Raw genomic sequence first — 6,597 nt, forward strand, 5'->3', positions numbered from 1 at the left:
AGCTGACTGGAATATCACATGACCTCAACGAAATGCATGTTGATGATCCTGAATACCTGTATCTACATCATGAAATGGTGCAGGTCCAATGGCTCAGTACATTGAATATAAGAGCATGTAAGGGGAATTCTAAAGCATAAACATAGGATTGAACTTGATAAAAAGGAAACATACTTACCTCTTCTCAACTCAAGAATATGATACTCAACTCAAAGATATGATACTCAACTCAAGATACTCAAGGATAAAGCAACAATAAAAGATGCAATATATGGAAAATATTTAAAACAGTAGATAATAACTCAATCGTATTGAATAATACAATAATAACTCAATTTGTATATAAAAAATACAATATAACTTTGTGGGAGATTCTCTAACAGACAACCATCACTATGAGCTATGTAATGATACAACATCTCGCCCACACTTCCAGAATAGTCCTATACTTTGTCGGGGTATAGAACCTACTACTAAGTGGATCCACTAGTATATGCTAAAAAGCATTAAAAAATCATCTAAAAAGTATGACCATTTCTACCCACGTTGGGTACATGGTTTATGGTGACTTGAGTTATCTGAACTCGTCCACATATCGGTGTTCAATACTACTCCTAAATGTAACTAGCTCGTATGTTTAAAAACATAACTCTTTCTATGGTTTGAGATTATTACTCAAAAATCCATCTCTTAAAAGAGATGGTACTAAAACTGCTCAAGAAAACTCTTTTGGAAATCGGTGTTTCCTCTCATCTTAAATGTTGAAAACATTTACTCTTGGTAATACTTAGTTTCCATATATCATTTTAAAGAAAATGAACTCAGCTCTACTCTTCCTCAAACTCATATGCTCAAGTCTGAAAACATGTTTTAAAACAATTTGCAAAAAGACTTCATAAAATAGGGTTCATGCCGAATTCTGGACGTGAACGACTCAATTCAAGGTTTTCAATAACCATGCATAAAACTCAATACTTGAAACTCAACAACTCAGAACTCAAGGAGTCAATGATACTACTCATCTCAACAATGCTCGACTCGGAGGGTTCATGCGGAATTATGGGCATAACCTACTCAACTCAAGGACTCAATGATACCTCTCATCTCAAGACTGCTCGACTCATAGGGTTCATGCAGAATTATGGGAATGAACTAATCAACTCAAGGACCTTCATGGGTAATATGTAGTCTCCCCATGATTAGGAATATAATCCCAAAATGATTAGAAACTCAATACGCAAGACTTAAAACTTGAAGATACTACTCCTCTCAAAGATACTCAACTGATAGAGTTCATGCAGAATTTAGGGGCATGAACGACTCAACTCAAGGGTCTAACTAACAATATGGAACTCATGTATATGACTCTTCTCATTCTCATACTTACTTGCTCAAAACTCAATTTAAAACTCAAGTGTTGGCTTTGAAAATCTTCTCAAGATTTATAACTCAAATTAGGGTTCACGCTGAATTATAGACATGAACAAATCAACTCAAGGATCTCAATAAAATATAGAAACTCAATAATTACGAATAGAATCTTTAAAATAACCATGAACTGAAGATCTCAAATCAACTTATATCAAGAAAACTCAAATCTAGGGGTAGAATCCTAGATTATTTTACTGATTTGAAAGAAGATGTAGGGCGTGACGACGAACTATTCCAACACTATGATAGCCTACATATCTGGAAAAATAAGGTTCTTTAAGAATCTTGAAGAAGAACTTGATTAGAAGCTTTGAAACCCTAGCGTGAAGGTAAACGATCAATAAAACCTTTCTTGAGATTCTTGAATTAGTTTCTTGAAATCTCTATGGCCAAGAATTATGATTTTCATTAGTGATTCATAATTGTATTGAGGAATTTGAGTTGAAAAGAATGAAATTCTTGGAGAAAGGCTTAACTTGAAGAAGAATCTTGAAAAAGATTAAAAGAATCTTGAATGGAGTCTTCTACTTTATTTTTCCTTAGAGTTTTGCCCTAGGGTCTGAGAGAGAAGAGAATGATGGATTAAAATATGAAAATCTGATTGTGTTGAGCCTTTTATTAGTTAAGAAATTCTTTTAAGGTTTTCTTGGAGGTAAAAAGAAAAAAATGACTCTTTTTAATATTTTCCCGTCGGCTAATTTGTAACAGCATTGAATCAGGTTACTAAAATAGTCATAACTTTTTTCTCAGAAGTTGGATTGACGCGAAATTGGTGGCGTTAGAAAGTAGATTCAAATACCTTTAATTTGATAGGTAATGGGCCACGTAACTCTTTATATTCTAAGAGATATAGTCGTTAAGTTGACCCAAGTACAATCTTACATCAAAACTTAATCGATAAGGAAACTTCAAGAACACTTATCAAGAACTCATCAAGAAATTAAATTGTTCACTATTTATGGATATATTCGCAAAAGAAACTCATGATTAGCGTGTGGGTGAACAAACACAACAATATGGAAGCTTGCATACCTCAAAGAACTAGGTTCTTGGCGAAATCTTGAATTTCTTGAACGAACGCTTGAAACTTTGAACTTTTTTTCCTCTTGCATCTTATCTCTAAAACCCTAAAAGATTTTGGGGATGAATGAAACTGATGCTAATCTGTTTATACCCTTAATTGGGTGTAATTCACATTTAGAATAAGTGGGGGTAAGGAAAGGACTAAAATACCCCTCCTATTTTCGGGTAACTTTCCTTAAATGGACAACCTAGCTTCAAAAGGGAATATCACCCTATACGAGTTTGAAAATTAGAAAACTCGGTGGCGTTGGAAAGAGGTCAGAGATCTTTCATTTGATATCTTGTGGGTCTCCTAACGTATCTTGTACTGAAAGTTATGGTCGTTTAAAGTTGACCCAAAACATAAAAGAACTTAGCAATGACTTGAATGATTCTCTTTAATTATTTTTGGTACTCAAGATGCTATATATAGTGACCTGACCTTAATACTTAAGAAATTTTAATTTTTTGGTATAATCCTACTCACAACGAAAAAGGGTTCGAGTCTTAGCTCAAACTTTTTTTAGGGTGTCAGAGTCCCAGAGAGAGACATGGTATGTTAACAAAAGTGAAGAAGTATCCTTGAGTCCTTGACTCTTTAATAGCCTAATTAGAGATTGATCAACATTTGACCTGTTAAAATACAATACTCTATCAATTTTAATTTGCTTATTGTATTTTGATTCGACATAAAATTTAAGAAAGTACAAAGAACTTTTGAAACATTGTAGGAATATTAGTTGACAACACTAACAACATTTCCACATGATTGTGGTCATATGCCAAGTGCTTAGGGATCAACCAGAGCTTTCTTATTGGCTGGTATCCCACGATTGTAAGTCATAAATAATTTACTTCACTCATTTGTAATGACATTCTAGATCCTAGCAACACAACATCAATATACTATTTTTCTTGAAGTTTCAATCATGCTTTATTGTAACACACCAAAAAAATTAAAATGAGATCTGAATTATTCTTTGTGTATGTATAAATCGAATTCAAGATTTTTAATTTGTATATGTGTATTAAGGTCCATTTATTAGTGAGGAAAGTATTTCGAATGTTATTCATGTTATAATTAATGGATCTAGCATGTACGAAAAATCATGTGATTAATTATTAAAGAACAAGCACTATATGTTTATTTATGATACAATGCAGGTAACAAACATTGTCTCAGCGAGAGACATGGTATGTTTACATAACTAAAGCATTATTAAGCATCATGTTTCATTGAATTTTAATAAGTTAATTAGAGATTGATCAACATTAGTTAAAAGGAATTATTAGTCTACTGAGTCTAGAAAAATTTTTTTAAAAATAATATATATATATATATATATATCAAATTATTTTTTAAAGGCGTTTTTTAAATAAAGTTTAACTTCAGACAACTAATTTAATTGAGAATAGTGTATCCGTCACAATTTAAATAAAAATATACATACTAACAAAAAGTTTTATTTGTAAATGTATAATGAATAAAAAGGTGCAACTTAAACTACATTGATGGGCTCAAATTTATCATGAAGTGCAAGTTGAATAGGCTGGTTGGATCTTGTGCCAACACCAATATAATGATGGTCCAGCTAGCAATATATAGCTAGGGTGGTCAGTCGGACATCCTTTGTTAAAAAATTATACGAAGTATATAGATTACAAATTTTCATACATATATCTTGAACACCCTAAATTAAATTTCTGATTTTGTTACTACATCCACAACTACATTCTCAAACCATATTATGCTGCCTCTTAATTTCTTCCTCTATTTTTCACTCCAAGATTCAACACAAAGCATCTATCATAAGCAAAATAACTCTACTTAATATCCGCGGTAGTGAGAGATAGCAAGTAGAAAGGTGTAGGTAGAGGAGTGCTAACATCATCATCATTAAAAGATACACTATATAAGTAGAATAAAAATGAATTTTTTGCGCTATTAAGTTAATGAATCTTCTTGACATAGTTTTTTTTCTTTTTTTATTGAATTCCCTTATTTGATTTCTGACTCTCCAATCAATAAATAAAACTAAAATTAATGGAAGTGCAATAAAACTAACTCATCCAACAGACAATTAGAACGTCGATCAAAGTGGCAACACCATAACGACCCAACATCCAAACAGAAGTCCTTACGACTTACACCTATTGAGATTGGGTGAGTTTATCATGGGAATAAACTTTATGTAATCTATCAAGGCATTCGTGTTCGAATTCTTCACAGTTGGATTCATTGCTAGCATATAGTTCCCTATATGAGGATTAAAAGAGTGCTTAATATCTAATAAGCTTTTTAAAAGATTCACTGGACAGATAAGTATTATTTTCTTGTGTATTTCTCATTATCAATCACCACTTCTAAGTCCTTTAACACAATAATTTTTTTTCCTTATTTCTCTCATTAGTCATAGAGCTTCTTCTTTTTCATGGGTTATGTACCTAATGTTTGCGTAATCAAGACACAACTTACAATGCAAGTGTCTACGATCGTACAATAGTAATGTAACCCAACCAAGGGTTGGGGTCGAGTCCCAAGGGAGTGGTTTTGAGAATTAATAGAAATATAAAATTAAGTTCTGATTAGTCATAGCTGAAAACATTATCGAATATAAACATGTTAAATCTAAGGGGTGACACAAGGGTCGATTATCAATGGGGGTTTGTGACAAGTAAGCAAAAACAACAAAAATGCAAAGAGTACTAATCAAGGAGATGGGATTCTTGGGATGTCAGAGGAATACGGAATAAACTAAACTATTGGGTACATGATTTTGATAATAAATCCGTTTAATATTTGTGACTCGGCTAGACTATATTGGGGGTAAATTCTCTCTCGAGTAACTTACCCCGAATCAACTCAGTTTCTCTCGAACACCGAGTTGCCGCATGAAGAACAACATCCGCCTTAACCCACTCACTCTCTCGAGCTGAGTATGTGGGAGAAGGACTAGGGTACACTCTCTTGAGCTGAACCTCAGGTCGACCCAATCCCACCAGCCATCAATTTAGTAGTCTTAGTTTTATGACCTCTCTCTCGAGCAAGCCGAAAAGACAAAGGTGAAATATGTATTTACAACTACAATTTCATTAAGTTCCACCACAACTACTAAACAAAATCACATCTAAATAACAAATAAATCATCAACAAGCAAGATCCAATAGATAATCTAACCCATATTCACAAAATCACACCCCAAGAATTGGGGTTTTAGCTACACATATAAAAGAGATAGAAATTTATACCACTATGAGTTTGCTTTCAAATGGGTATGAAGATTTAAGTCTCAAAAAAAGCAAAGAGTGAAGAATCCACAGGACCCAAGTCCAAATTCTTGGAGTTGAAACCCTTTGAATCTTCAAGTTTTTCAAAACCCTCTCCAAACATAGAACTCAAAATTTTATGTTAAAAATTCTATATTAAAAATCTGATATTAAGCTACAACTCTCAACGAGTATTTATAGTTTTCATAAATCTGTGTTGCAATGGATCATTCGGCGTCGTTAGTCAAGATCGCCGATCAACTCGGCGATCCGCCCTTTGGCAGGTTTCAATGATCGTGTTTTGGATCATTGGGCGACATAGTACTGCTTCGCGGAACTGCTCGGCGACACGCCGACTGCTCCTTTTCACCGTCGATTTGATCCTTTCTTTCAGGGCTCGACACACTGGAATAAAAGGCGAGGATAAGACATTTTGGCAACTCGTCGAATGGGTTCGCGATTCTCATATCTTCATTTCTTCGTTCTTTCAACTGCCTTTATTCCTTTTTGCTAAGTAGTGTCCATGCTTTCCCTCCAACTCCAAAAACCTGAAACTTAAGGGTTTTCATCAGATATTGAGACAAAATATGCAATTGAGGACACTAATTTTATCAAAATACAGCCCTAAATGAGTCCAATTTGTGGACTCATCAACACCCCCAACTTAAACTTTTGCTTGTCCTCAAGCAAACCCGAGTTCAGCTTTTCAAAATAGGTGTCTCAAACAGTGCTATAGAACAATCAATCATAAATGTACACAATACATAACTTACTCTTGCAAGGATAAAATGTGCACTCAAAGTTTCAAGTTGTGACATACCATTATCAAAGAATCTC

This window comes from Solanum tuberosum, unplaced genomic scaffold (genome assembly GCF_000226075.1).
Source record: "Solanum tuberosum cultivar DM 1-3 516 R44 unplaced genomic scaffold, SolTub_3.0 scf00417, whole genome shotgun sequence".
Classification (NCBI taxonomy): Eukaryota; Viridiplantae; Streptophyta; class Magnoliopsida; order Solanales; family Solanaceae; genus Solanum; species Solanum tuberosum.